This window comes from Psittacula echo (assembly GCF_963264785.1).
Source record: "Psittacula echo genome assembly, chromosome: 1".
Lineage (NCBI taxonomy): Eukaryota > Metazoa > Chordata > Aves > Psittaciformes > Psittacidae > Psittacula > Psittacula echo.
In genome coordinates this window covers 167,945,412-167,960,167 of record NC_137735.1, presented here as the reverse complement: position 1 = coordinate 167,960,167, position 14,756 = coordinate 167,945,412, and the positions used below count along the sequence as shown (strand labels likewise).

Genomic DNA, 14,756 nt, shown 5'->3' with positions numbered 1-14,756 from the left:
TTGCTGTCACTTCAGTGATGCCAGATCCGAGTCAAGCTTTGACAGTGAGGACGCATCATCAGAGGACGAGCCGATTGGCCTTGCCTTCGGAATGCACTCAGCCCCAGCCCCGTGGTTCCTCTCCATGAAGCAGGGTGCTGCAGGCCCCTCGCTGCTAGTGACGCCCAACGGCGAACCTCATGGAGTTCAACAAGACCAAGTGCTCCAGCCTGGAGAAGAGAAGGCTCCGGAGAGACCTTAGAGCGGCCCTCAATGTCTGAAGACATCTGGAGAGGGACTTTATACAGGGGTCTCTAGCGATAGGACAAAGGGGAGCAGTTTAAACATGATTTGTTTTAACCGGAGTTTAGATTTGACATTACGTTTAGATTCAGCTTTAGCTTTAGACCAGACACGAATCATAGAATCATAGAATAGTTAGGGTTGGAAAGGACCTTAAGATCATCTAGTTCCAAGCCCCCTGCCATGGGCAGGGACACCTCACACTAAACCATGTCACCCAAGGCTCTGTCCAACCTGGCCTTGAACACGGCCAGGGATGGAGCATTCACATCTTCCCTGGGCAGGAAGAGTCAACATTAGCTTTAGATTAGACAAGAAGAAGATTCAACATTAGCTTTAGATTAGACACGAAGAAGATTCGACATTAGGTTTAGATGAGACATTAGGTTCAGATTCGACATGAAGAAGATTCAACTTCAGATTAGACATAGAATCATAGAATGAAAAAGATTCGACTTAAGGTTTAGATTAGACGTGAAGAAGATTTGACTTTAGGTTCAGGTTAGACGTGAAGAAGACTCAGCTTTAGGTTTAGATTAGACTTTAGGTTTATGTTCAATTTTAGGTTCACCACGAAGAAGATTCGACTTTAGGTTTAGATTAGATGTTAGGTTAAGCTTTGACATTATAGACCAATAAAACTGTTGTGTTGTTCATTCACCCCGTGTCCTGCGAGTTGAATGGACTTCTGCCTTTTGGAGTCCTGCCCTGTTCTTCAGAGCAAAACCAAGCTATGCCTGGAGGCCCTATGAGCAAAGCACGGGGGTGTCAGCGAGATGCTGGGTGCACAGCTGCATCCCTGCTCAAAAACAGTGTGTTCTGGGGCTGAATAGTGTCCAAGAGCTGCTCTGGCACCCTGCAGCTTTCTGAGGGTGTGAGAGGTTGGAGAAGGAATTGACTCCCTTGAGTTGGAAGCCTTTGTCATCCAAATGGAGAAGGAGATTGGCCAGCAGTTCACCGCAGGGTCTGGGTATGACATCGACACTTCCAAGTGTCCCTCGGAAGTGACACTTGTGTTTCCAAGCCAGCGCATCAGGCCTGAAGCTTTCCCCACACATGTACACACGTGTATAAAAGTGTGCACACATGTACACACGCCTAAACACACAGGGCAACACTCACGCACACGCACACATGCGTGCACACACGTGTGGCAGACGCACACAGACTGCACAAACACGTACTGAACGCACAGGTACGGCACACGTTTATTGCACGCAGGTTTTCCTGCTGTAGGTGTGCTGGTCTGTACCACGCCGCAGGTGGGGCGGAGCGACCAGCTCCAGGGGCAGGGGATTGTCCCATGTCACAGTGCGGACGCACGCTCACAGGCCCGGCCGGTGCAATCTTGTGATGCGGCCCCATTGTGAGGTGTGAGGTGTCCCAGGCTATATCCAGCCAGCAGGGCCAGCACAGCCCCAGATCTGCAGCTGGTCGCACCTGGTTTGGATCCCCAGCCTTGAGCCTCGTGTGGTAACAAAGGCGCTCAGGCCCTGCGTCGCTATGGCACCACTGCTGCTGGTGCTACTGCTGCTGGGCCTGGCCCCCAGCCTGGCACAGCCCCTGAGGCCCTGCCCGGGGCCCTGCCGCTGCCACGGGCCCCGGCTGGACTGCAGCGGCGCTGCCCTGGCGCGCGTGCCCCCGGCCACCCGCCAACGGCCCTTCTCCGTGCTGTGAGTGTCCTGCAGTTCTGGGCGCTGCCCCGGGACACCCCGAGAGCGGCTCCAGGGACACGCTGCGTGTGGGGGGCTGATGGGCAGCACCGAGGGCACAGCTCCAGGCCAGCCCCGCAGCCACACCACAGCCACGGGGCAGGGGAAGGGTTTGTGCTGGTGCTGACGCCGCCTATGGCTTCTCTGCAGGGATTTCACTGGGAACGCGCTCGCTCTCATCCCCCCGCAGGCGTGGAAGGGATACCCATGGGCTGAGAAGCTGTGAGTATCCACCAGCGTCGGACATGGCACAGGGGTTTCGGGATCCCCATCCCTCCGCCGGGCTGTCGAGCTCAGGCTGTGACGAGCACCGCACCAGTGCTTGCCACGTGCAGCCACGGCTGAGCTGCTCAGCAAAGAGGGGTGTGAATCCCCAGAGCTGTTCCATGGCGAGCAGTGCCCTGGGCTGTGTCCCTTCCGCCCCCTGGGGCCATCCCTGGGCCTGTGGAACCGTGCTCCGGCTGCAGTCAGTGTCAGCAGGCTGGGAGCAAGCGCCTGCTCCTGCCACGAGTGTGACGAGCCGTGCCAGGACCCGGAGAGATGCTGCAGTGACACTGCTGCAGGGTTGTTCTCCCAACAGCTCCATTGCCCCTGAGAGCCGCGGGTGCCACTGCCCGTGTCCGTCTGTCTCTTGCAGAGTCCTCCAGAACAACAACCTGTTGGCAGTGAAGAGGCGCTCACTGGAGGGGCTGCTCCTGCTGAGGCACCTGTAGGTACACCCCTGTCCATGGCGGTGGGCACAGCCTCCCCCTGTCCTGGCCCTGCTGCCCAGCCCGCCCCAGGAAGCGCTTTATTCCTGCAGGGATCCCGGCTGCAGCCAGAGCAGAGCAGGGTCTTGGTGCATGGGAGGGCTTCCCAGGGACGCGCTGCACTCCCATTTCCCCACGTCCAAACAGGAGGAGGCGGCTGCTGCCCTTTCCCTGCACAGACCTGCACGAGGCCGCCACTTCCAGGGCCAAGTTCGTGCATTCGTCTCCTCTCAGCTCAGATGCCCCAGAGCTGCCTCTGTGTGAGCTCATGGTGGAGCTTCTCTCCATCGCCCATGGAGAGGAGCAGGCACTTCCCGTTCACCCACACGATGGGGCTGGGGACTCAGGCTGAGCAGGCCATGAAACGCTCCCCACAAAGGTTCCTCTCTCCTTGTTTGCGGCAGAACAAGCCCAGGCAGCGAGTTCAGGCTGGGGGCAAGGAACCTTTTGGTTTCTAGAGCCGGGCCAGAGGAGTCCTGCGCACACCAGAGCAGGGCTGTGCAGGGCGGTGACGTTTAGGAGCTAGGCAAAATAGCCCCATGCAGGTCACACAGGGCGTTACAGCCGGTCCCTGAGACCTCACACAAGAGGTGCTGTTGGGGCGGGCATAAAGAACCTGCTCTGTTACCAGAGAGGAAAATCAGCCCTGAAATACCCCTGGTGGGATCAGAGCTGGGAGAACCTCTCTGAGCTGCAGCCACCCCTGTCAGGAGCATAAGCCCCGGTTCACACCACTGCAAGCCACTGCCAGAGAGAAACCTCACGTGAAATGAGAGCTGTGGCACGTCTGTGCTGCCAGTGTCAAAGCACCTGAGAGGAACCAGCACAGTGCAAATGTCACCAACATTTTGTGTTCTCCTGTTAACAGGGATTTATCTTACAACAAAATCCAGTTGATTGAGGAGCGTGCTTTTGAGAACCTTCCTTTCCTGGAGACCATGTGAGTTATGGGAGTTTCTTCCTGCTGTGGGTGGTGAAGCCTGTTTGCATTTAGAACCTTCTGCTGCTGGAAAATGCTCCTGTAATTTTTAGGACCAGGACTCCAATTTCTCCTGCTGAAGGAGCAGCCGATCTCAGGAGCTCAGGGCATGGCTGGTGGCCACACCAGGATGGAGGCCATGGCTTGTGCAAACACAGCGAGCATAGAAGCTGAGTCTTGAGGCTTGCTGTGTCCTGGAGCAGGCAGAGATGCAGCACACGTGCACTTCATCTCCTCTCCTGGACAGGTTAACAAACAGCAGGAGAGAAAATGGCAGTTTCCTCCCAGTTGCACCTCGGATGTGGCTGTTTCCTACAAATGAGTGCTGCTTCACTCCAGCTTCCTGTGGGTCAGCCCCAATTCATTTCTGTGGTCTCCTGTTTCCCCAGAAACCTGGAGGGAAATCTCATCACCGAGATCCGGAGCGACACCTTCCGGGCATGGCACGGGATGCAGTTCCTCCAGACATTGTGAGTGTTCCAAGGGCTAAGGGTAGCTCAGAGCAGTGGCACTTGTCACAGTGTTCTGCTCACCTCTTACCCCAAATAGGCAGCGGCATCAATGCTGAACGACAGCTCTGTCAGGCCACGGCTTTGCCTGGCTGGGTGCAGGAACGGAGACAAAGCTCATGGACAGTGGGAATATGAGGAAACAGGGAAAGTCCTGGTGGAGGGAAGCCACCAGAAGGTGTGAGCTGAGGAGGAAAGAAAGAGATGTTGTGTTTTTCAGAAGCAGCACTTCTGGGCTTTTGCTCTTTGGGCTGGAGATAGTCAGGACCTGATGTATGTTGTGAATGTGCCCATCAGCATCTGCCCCGGCCTGGAACCTTCAGATCAGGCCCTTCCTCACACAAGCAGCACTGAGCCCCTGCCACCGCTCTCATCCTGCACCCCCTGCTCACATGCGTGTTGGTTCATTTCAGGGTCCTGAGCCGTAACCCCCTGTCTGTTATCGAGGACACGTGGTTCTTCAAGCTGCCTTCAGTCACTCACCTGTAAGTATGGACTCCTTGTTAACAGCTTAACATGGATCTTTCTTTGTGTCTTTGGGTGCCCCGTGGCCACGAAAGCAGAGATCCAGCAGCAAATCCCACCCTTCTCCCACCCTTCTCCTTCTGGAGGCAGCGGCAGAGGCAGGCAAAAGCTGAGCAGTTCTGGTGGGTTTCGGCTGCAAAGGCAGCAAGGAGCTGGGACACGGATTTGAACTTGCCTGCATCCGTCTCCCACGGGATCTGCAGGATCTCTCCTGGTTCAGAGCCATGGGTGGGAGCAGGGCACAGCAGGGAGGAGAGAGGGTTTTCCATCATTTCTCCTAGATTAGGTTGCAGCGGATCCCCCTGTGACCAGCACCGCAAGCAGCAGGGACTGGGCTTGTTCCGGGAGCAGAGGCTGTGCCGCCACCTAAACGTAATGTGCTTCTTGAAACCCTTGCAGGGACCTGGGTGCCACACAAGTGACCCGGCAGACGCTGCTCATGCTGCTCCTGAGAACATCCCGCTTGGAAACACTGTGAGTGTGCAGGGGCCGGCTCCTACCCCCAGCAGATCCCAGCTGCTGGGACAAGGGGTCCGCGTGGGGAACAAACCCAGCACCACAAAGCTGTCCTTTGGGACACTGGGGGTGAGGGGAAGTTTCCCAGAGCCGCAGCAGAGCGTGAAGCAGATCCCTGACGCGTTTCTGCGCACCACCTGCGTTGGAGTCGCTGCCCTGGGTGGCGATGCTGAGTGTTTCGTCCGCTACCTCTGTTCTTTAGCAAGCTGTCCAACGACACGGCCTGCTGCCTCTGCCAGCACAAGCACAGCACTGAGACCCCGTGCAGGACCCTCAGCTTTGACTGCGCGAGCGTGTGCAGCACCAGTGCTCCCCGCTGCGGTAACTGCCCCACAGCCCTGCCCGTGCCCCCAGCTATAGCGATCTCTCTCAGCCTGCGCCTGCCAGAAAGCTTCTTGTCCCTGATGTGCTCTCGGTGTGTTACAGCTCCACTGGCAGAGACACCAGGGCTCCTAACGGGAGCCGTGCCACCCAGGAAGGGGAACAGCCGCTCCATGTTGAAGATCCAGCCCAAGGAGCCCTCGCTCAGGGAGCAGAGAACCATCACGCTCGCGGTTGTCCTGAGCCTGAGCAGCCCCGATGCATCGGCACCTTCCCCTCAGCAGCTCTCGAGGCAGGAGGGCAACACCGCCAAGGAGCTGGCTCTGATGCTGCAGAGCATTCAGCACAGAGGCTGGAGCAGCTCTATTGACACCAGGAGGTTCTATTTTCTAGCCGAGTGGCTCGTGGCACAGCTGAAAAACAAGCTGCACAAGGCCATGAGCATCCTGACTCTGAAAAGCCCCAGCACAGCCCGGCCAGTGCAGAGGGACAAGGGGCACGAGGTGCCAGCAGGGGAGGAAGGAAGAGCCAGGCTAAATTCTTCCTGTGCATCTTTATCTGGAGGACCAGCATTTTTTGGTAGTCAGTGCCTGGTGAGCCGGCGCTTGCTGTGCGTGTCAGGGAACGGGCTCTCTGTGCTCTAGTGATACTGGATCAGGTTTTGTAATCGAGTTCTTACAGCCAATAAATGATGAACTGCTTCCTTCTCCTTCCCTGGCGATCCAATGTACATGTTTAAGACGTTTTCCAAAGCGAAGCTTCAAGTCTCTAGATAAATTATTTATAAGGTGATCAGCTTAACAAAATACCCATTTCAAGCAATCGGGAGCTTGAAACTAAGTCTGTATTGCCCATCAACGTGGAATAAACGTGAGGAGCGGTGACAGGTCGGTTGCATTCTCATCGTTCGTTCTTCCATCGGCCACAAGGTGGCAGAAGAGGCAAGGCATTGTCCCACCCGACGTGGGTACGGGATTAGCGGTGCCACGCGGAATCCCAATCTGGTTTGGGGCGAAGGAACCCTAAAGCTCATCCAGTTCAGCCCCAGCACTGGTGTTTTGCCTCCTACTGGTGCCCTTGGGACAGGTCCCCTCCTTCTTGACCGTGCAGCAGAGCCCCTCATTCAGTTCTCCGTGCTCCCAGACCGCTCAGTGTGGTGAAACCAGCGCCCCCCCCATTTACCTGCTGCTCACACCAGGAACCTCATTTGCCCCCAGTACACCTTAGAGCTTGCTCTTCCCCCACAGTGTGCCCCAAGCCCCCAGCTCACCTGTGGGTCGCAGGGCTGCTCTGGTGCAACCCCCACCTCAGTCCTTCCCGATGGCTCTTGGGTCCCACCGAAGGCTTTCCGTGGGGAAGAGAAGCACAAGGGGCTGTGCACAAAAGGAATGGGAGGTGAAGGCGTTGGGAAGGGGTATCTTTGTGAGCAGTGAGAGCTCACTGAGCTCTCTGATGGGGTGGGGGACTTTTGAGGAGGAAGTCAGCAGGAGCCTGCTGCCTGTCCCATTCACGTGATCCTCATAGGAAAAGGTACCATTGATATCTTTGATTGCTGGTTGTTTCCAGGATGAAAGTAAAAGGAAGGAACTTTACTCTTTCCAGTATGTCCTTCCCCAAAAACTGGGTGTTTTTTGAGACCTTCAGCTTTCCCTGAGCAGGGAAAATCCTGTGGAGCCATGGAGATGTCCAGGGGTGGTTCTGCCAACCCTGAGCTGCAAGTCTGCATCCTGAGAGAGGAAGATGCCTGGTGCTGGCTCCCAGCTCCTTCCCGGGCCCTGCAGAGGTTTGTGACCAGCAGCTTCCACCCTTGTGACCATGCCCTGGGCGGGGAGATGCGGGCAGTTCCTGTGAGCTGAGGCAGGAAGAAAACTGGGCCCACAACGAACCCTTGCGCTGCACCAGGGCCCGAGGAAGAGTCACCAGCTTCCTCCCTGGCTGAGCTGACAGCCCTGGCACTGAGCAGAGGCGTGGTGACCATCAGCCTCAGCTTCAGCTCCTCTGCTGTGACCCAGAGATGCTGTTGTCCAGCCGGCGCTGGTGGAGCCTCGGCTCCATCCTGCTGCTCCTTGGTGAGTCTGGGGTGGGCTGGGCATCTCCTGGGATGGGCTGTGCAGCTGGGAGCAGCCCAGCGGAGGGGTGATGCTGGCGGGGCTCCTTGGCTGGGTGACAGTGACAGCTCAATGGTGGCCCCAAGACTGCCATTCCCATGACATGTACCCCTGGGGACCTGCCCTGGCTTCAGTCCCAACAGGGTCGTGGTGGCAGCGGCTGCTCCATTCACTGGTAGATGAAGAGCAGGAGTGGGGTTTGCTTTTGCCTTGCCACTTCCTGTTGGAGCACAAGGACTGAGAGCTCCTTCCCATGTAGGTGGCCAGAGAAGCAAACCTAGCTTTGAAATGGTGCAGTGTAGTGCCAGGGGACAGATAACACTGAGAGTGTTGAGTGATGAGAGCCCGTCTGTCAGCCCTCTCTGGGGCACTGCCATGGTTTACAGCGAGCTCCCTGCAAGCCCTGGAGAGGCAGACCCCTTTGCTGCCAGAGCTTGGGTCCCCTATAAAGCATTGAACCACAGGGTGGTTTGTGTGTCCAGCCCGGCCTTGAACACTGTCGGGGATGGGGCAGCCACAGCTTCTGTGGGCACTCTTTGCCAGCTCCTCAGCACCCTCACAGGGAAAAGCTTCTGCCTAAGATCCTCTCTCAGTCTCCCCTCTGGCAGTATCGCTCAGCACTGTGTAACGTCAGGCCTTTGGGTGGCTTTGCCCGCAGCGGCTTCGTCTCCTCTCTTTCCCCCCATTCCTTCAGGCCGCTGGGTCTCGCTCCAGAGCCGCTGCAGCAGCAGGAGGCACTAGATGGCACTGCCCTGCAGGAAAACTGCTGCGGGCTCCCCGCTGGCACTTCGCTAAGTCACAGCGACAGGGAGAGCTGGCACAGGAGCATCGTGCTCCCTGCGCCTTTCTGTCTTTGGGAACTGGGCAGAGCTGAGCTCCAGGGCAGCCAGACAGGAGGAAAGTGGTCGCCCACTGCAGGGCCTGGCTGCTGGCATTGTGGGGCTCCCGACACGTGGGCTCAGCAGCCTGAGGCTCGCCGGTGGCTTCCCCAGGCTCCTCCTAGGTGTGTGAATTTGGGTTTGTAGTTGGTTCTGAAGTGGGATAAGCTTTCCCTGCTGACAGCCAGCATGCCTCCCTGGGGAGTTTTTTACTGTCCCTCTCACTCCTGTCTAGCCCTGGGCTGGTGGCAGGACCTGGAATCACACCATCCTGAACAGTCACTCCCAGCTTCTTTCCACCATGAGTCCTGAAGCTGACAGCTTTCTTTGGGCTCCTCTTCTTTCCTGTGAGGAGCAGGGGTGCACGGGCACGGACTCCCGTTGTGGTGAAATCTGAAATCGTTTATTTCGCGTCTCACATCCCTTTTATAATCTACTAGGTGCTAAGCAGTAACTTTCCACTCTTCTACTCCCTTATCATCCCGATTTAGCAAAACTACTAAGGGGTACAAATATTCACACTGTTTGGTCTGTCTTTGAGATGCACATCCTGCTTTATCTTGCAAACCGTCTGCTTTGTTTTGCTAACTGATCTTTACCCTCCATTGTTCTCTTTTCTGTTCCCAGGGCTTAGGCTCGAGCGGGGCATCAACACATGGTATTTTCTTCACCGTTCCCAAGGCTTAAGCCAGACCAGGGCAATAGCACCTGGTGTTTTCTTCACCATTCCCAGGGCTCAAACCGGACCAGGCTGGTAATGCCTGGTGTTTTCTTCACTGTTCCCAGGGCTTAAGCCGGACCAGGAACACAATGCCTGGATCCATTTTGTTAATTATTTCTATCCATCACCCACACTTTGATAACCAGGGGGAGGTTTCTCTGAGCTCGATAATTTTGTCACCTTCGCTCCTCTGTGAAGTTGCTCTTGGTCACACTCCAGCACTTGAGACATGAGCCACAGCGATTGGCCAGACAGAGCTACGAGTCCTGTGCTGAAGCTGAGCACAGCTGTTGATTTTTCACCCTGGGGCTGGTGTTCAGAGAACCTGACAGCATCTCTTCTCTCCCCATTCATGGCAGGTCCAAGCAGACGGGACAGATGGAAACTGAGTCACGTTTGTGTTGCCTGATGAGGACCACACGCTTGGCAATGCCCTCCACTACATGGCCATGAAGAAGTAAGTGGAGTCTCCACAGCCCCTGGCACCACTCGGGGTTCCTCTGTCTCCTATTCTTCCCTTCTTCTCACTAAGTTGCATCTCAGTTGCTGCAGGAACAAGGCAAAACTACCTCTGTGCATGCCTGTTGGAGTATTTATATCGGAGCTGGTGCCAGAGGCTCCTTACCTACCTGCTCTCTTAACAGGATTCACTTTCTCCTTGTGCTGTTATCCCTGAGAGCGCTAATAGGCTTTGATGAGTCTGAACAGCCTCACCTGGGGCCTCCACACACACCCTGCCCACAGGCTCAGGATCCGCTCAGCTCAGGGCTTTCAGTCCCTCTTGACCTATGTTGTATGAATACGGGTCTTCAGCTCAGCCTGTACGGAGCTGTTGGATGCTGACCCATGGACTGACTTCCTGACCCAACATCAGCCTCTCCTCATTGTTGTACATTGTACATCTGCTTGGTGGTCATAGGTTTTGTCTTTTGACCCTCTTTACCCTCACCGGACCTGCAAATTTTCTTCCTGGCCTGGCCTGGGATCTATTTCGCCCCCACAAACCTGCCTGGTGACCTGGACCCTTGGCTGGCCCTGGCTACCGCCTTTGCACCCACCTTACTCCCTTGCTTGGGTGCTGTGAGACAGGGCTGGCCAGGGAGCTCTTTGCCCTATTGACTGGCTTACAGTTCATGCTCCCAGCTCCCCATCCCGTAAGGAACAGCCAACCCTCACTGCTCTGATGGTTAGTTACAGAGGAAATGGAATGACAGGCATGTGACAGACTTCTGAATGTCGTATGTGGCTCTGGCTAAAATGATGTGCAACTGTAAGTACAGGTGGTCAGGCAGTATCTATGTCGCCTTCTGGGGCAAGTGCTGTCAGAAAAGAGGGTAGGAACAGCCAGTATTAAGCAAATTGATCATCTTTAATGCTTCCATCAAGATGTAGGAATTGATGCTGGAAATTAATAATCCTGCTGCCCCCATTTAAATATACGAGTGGCTTCACTCTGATTTTATCAAGCTGGGAGGCACTGGGGGTTTGTGGAGACTCACTGGTTAAGGCTCAGAAGAATTCCAGCAGGAAGTTCAATGCATCATCTCAAATGACAGTTGCATTGCAAATGTCGTGTGAATTCCTCTGATAGATCACCATGACAAGAAAAAGAGCAGCCTTCTTGTGAGGGGCTGTGCTTTCTGCTGTGTGCACAAATGTCCTACCAACCGCCTGGGCTCGTGAAGGCAGATGTCGTGCAGTCTGCAAACATCTTGTGGTGCCCTAGACCCATTTGCCTCCTTTGCCCAGCAGAACTGCAACAGGTCTGTGTGGAGGGAGGTTTCCAAGCAGCCAGGATCCCCTGTTTGGACAGGGTGCCAGCCAGGTCTTTCCCCTGCAAAGCTCCAGCTGCAGCACAGAGATAGATGGAAGGGTGTGAATAAGGTTACAGGGGTAGTGTCCTTTCAGCATATCCCTCCCATAAGACCCTCAGTCATGTTAGAGACATCCTGAGCCTCAGCAGGTCTGAGGTGGCCCAAGCCTCTGACTTCCCTGAGATTTGCTGTGGATTGGCCTGGGTTTCACTGCTCTCTTCTGCTCTCGCCCTTCCTGCAGCTCTGATGTGGAGTTCTGTGGCTACTACATCACACACCCCTCTGAAAGCAAGATCAACTTCTGGATCCAGACCAGAGGTATAGGTTGTGCATTGCTTTCATGTTCAGAGCCCTTCTTTTGTGGAATCCCCTCTGCTCATGTCAGGTTTCCACCATGAGTCATTTCAATAAAGAAAACCACTCTTCTCCCTCTTCTCTGCAGGCACGGTACTGTAGTGCTGGGGTAAGGTAGATCTGCTACGTCCTGTCAGAGGTGATGGGGTGCTTCATCTGCCCCTAAATCAGCAGAAGTTTTGGAAAGCCAACCCAAAGTGTGCTGACATACGTAGCTGCAATGAGATAATTTGCTTCTGCTTCTCCTTCTTGCTTGTCTGGCAGCATTGGTCATCAGGCTGTGAACCAAAGCTCTCTTGAAAAGTCTATGCTCTTGACTTGCCTCCCCGAGGGGTTTGTGTTCCCTGTTAATAGGCAGCACTGACAACTTTGAGCCTCAGGCCATCACTCACTCCTCCCAGCACACCAACCCCTTCAACTCAGTCCACTGCCTTCCATCTAGGCTTCACAGCTTTGTCTGCTGCCGCAGGAGGACAGTGTTATTTCATTCCTTCCTTTTGGGGCTGTTCCCCTGAGTATCTAGTTTGTGCTTGCTGGCTCTTTAATTTCCTAAAGATGAGTAGTGCTGAGGCTGTTCTTGCCAAGGAAACCCCTTCCCTGTGGGGCTACCTGCAGGGTTCGGCTCTGCCCTTCCTGCACCATAGCCTGGGCCTGAGATCAGCTCTCAGGGTGCTGATGGTGGGCCAGTAGGAGGGAAGTGTGTGGCATGTGCCTGGTGTAAGAGCATGGGGAACAACCACACTGCCCAGAGTGGTGAGGGAGAGGGCCACCAACCCCTTTGGAAACCACTGACCATCTTCTTTCCCAAAGGGGCCCTTCCTGCCGTTGAGCCATTCCGGAAAGGGCTGAATGACCTGATGGGTGTTTACTAACATGTGCTCAACACTTTTGAGGTGAGACTGTTCCTGAAGAGTTCAGGGGGCTTTTCTGTCTCTTGGTCTCAGAATTGCGAGGAAGGGGCTGACAGGTGTGTTCTAGGCATAAAGAACCTACAGTTATCTCAGACCTTCTCTGCCTGACCTGCAGCATGGCCTGGCTTCCTGTTCCTTGGAGTGAATGTAAAGCTCAGTCACTTCTGAAGGTACATGGAGCTCTGTCAGAGCTGCTGAGGGTCCTCTGCACTGGACAGAGGAGTCACAGCACAGAGCAGAGGGGTGGCATGGGGTGTACGAGCCGCTCAGGTATATGCTGTTAACATTTGTTCTTTGCTCTTGCTTGCAGAGGAGCATGAAGGAGTACAGGGCCCAGAGGGAAGAAGAGATACAGTAGCATTTGGGGATGGCAGTCTCCATAGAATCATAGAATCATAGAATAGTTAGTGTTGGAAAGGACCTGAAAATCATCTAGTTCCAACCCCCCTGCCATGGGCAGGGACACCTCACACTAAACCATGTTACCCAAGGCCCCATCCAACCTGGCCTTGAACACCGCCAAGGATGGAGCATTCACAACCTCCCTGGGTAACCCATCCCAGTGCCTCACCACCCTCACAGTGAAGAATTTCTTCCTTATATCCAATCTAAACTTCCCCTGTTTAAGTTTTAATCCGTTACCCCTTATCCTGTCACTACAGTCCCTGATGAATAGCCCATCCCCAGCACCCCTATAGCCCCCCTTTTCAGATACTGAAAGGCTGCTATGAGGTCTCCACGCAGCCTTCTCTTCTCCAGGCTGAACAGCCCCAACTTTCTCAGCCTGTCTTCATACGCGAGGTGCTCCAGTCCCCTGATCATCCTCGTGGCCCTCCTCTGGACTTGTTGCAACAGTTCCATGTCCTTTTTATGTTGAGGACACCAGAACTGTGCACAATACTCCAAGTGAGATCTCAGAGAGCAGAGTAGAGGGGCAGGATCACCTCCTTTGACCTGCTGGTCACGCTCCTTTGGATGCAGCCCAGGATACGGTTGGCTTTCCGGGCTGCGAGCGCACACTGAAGCCGGCTCATGTTCATTTTCTCATGGACCAACACCGCCAAGTCCTTCTCCGCAGGGCTGCTCTGAATCTCTTCTCTGCCCAACCTGTAGCTGTGCCTGGGATTGCTCCGACCCAGGTGTAGGACCTTGCACTTGGCATGGTTAAACTTCATCAGGTTGGCATCAGCCCACCTCACAAGCGTGTCGAGATCCCTCTAGATGGCATCCCTTCCCTCCAGCGTATCAACTGAACCACACAGCTTGGTGTCATCAGCAAACTTGCTGAGGGTGCACTCAATCCCACTGTCCACGTCACCGACAAAGATGTTGAACAAGACCGGTTCCAACACCGATCCCTGAGGGACACCACTCGTTACTGGTCTCCAACTGGACATCGAGCCATTGACCACAACTCTTTGCATGCAGCCATCCAGCCAGTTCTTTATCCACCGAGTGGTCCACCCATCAAATTGATGTCTCTCCAATTTAGAGACAAGGATGTCGTGTGGGAAAATGTGTAACGTCTGCGTGTTGAATTCCCTGTGCCAAGTATTTCTGGTTGTGTGTTTTACGACTGCTTTGATGCAAACCTGTACTTTCTCTAATAATAAAGATTATGGAGGCTGATGTTGCAGAGGTGACACTGTGTTCAGCTCAGCAGGGTATGAAAAATGATAGAAGGCAGTTCTTCCACTCTTCGGTCATTTCTTTCTCTTTCCAAGCATCGTTGCTGTTTCCTGCCCAGGATTTGACGGTTTTCAGGTAGCCTTGTGCACAGAACTAGTCTGCCCCACGTCCACAGAGAGCAGAGGGGCTCAGCACTGTGTAAAGTCCAACTTTTAGAGAGGCAGCACCTTCTCACCAATTTCAGTCTTTCTGTTGCAGGCACCACTGCGGTTGACTTCAGAAACAACCAGCCTTCCTTTTTAAACAGATCATTATTTGATTGCAGCCCAGGACCGTTCTGTGCTGGGCTGCACCCCCAGAGCGTGAGCAGCAGGTCGAGGGAGGGGATTCTCCCCCTCTGCTGCACTCTGGAGAGACCTCCCCTGCAGTCCTGATCCAGCTCTGGGGCAACAGCACAAGAGGGACGTGGAGCTGCTGGAGTGATGCCAGAGGAGGCCACGGAGATGCTGTGAGGGTTCTGGAGACAGGCTGGGAAACATGGAGAGGTGCTTTTTACAAGGCAATGTAGGGACGGAACAAGGGGGAATGGCTTTAACCTGACCGAGGAGAGATTGCTGCTTAATGAGAAACACCCAGGAGAAAGAGAGTCTCCTTTGAAACACCACCATGTTGTATTAACATACAGAGAAATAAAAGGGAGTGTAAGAGAAACGGTGTTGTTTTGGCATAATTAGGGATGGGGCTTTGC

The 14,756-nt window shown here is 54.7% G+C and overlaps 1 pseudogene across 1 annotated transcript; it reads left to right on the top strand.

Annotated features, from left to right (window-relative positions):
* The first annotated feature begins 7,269 nt into the window (after positions 1 to 7,269).
* Positions 7,270 to 12,737, top strand: LOC308217535 (annotated as a pseudogene). Its single transcript has 6 exons — positions 7,270 to 7,440; positions 8,310 to 8,435; positions 9,660 to 9,757; positions 11,356 to 11,432; positions 12,279 to 12,361; positions 12,690 to 12,737. The product of its transcript is annotated as an uncharacterized misc_RNA (transcript).
* Positions 12,738 to 14,756: the final 2,019 nt, after the last annotated feature.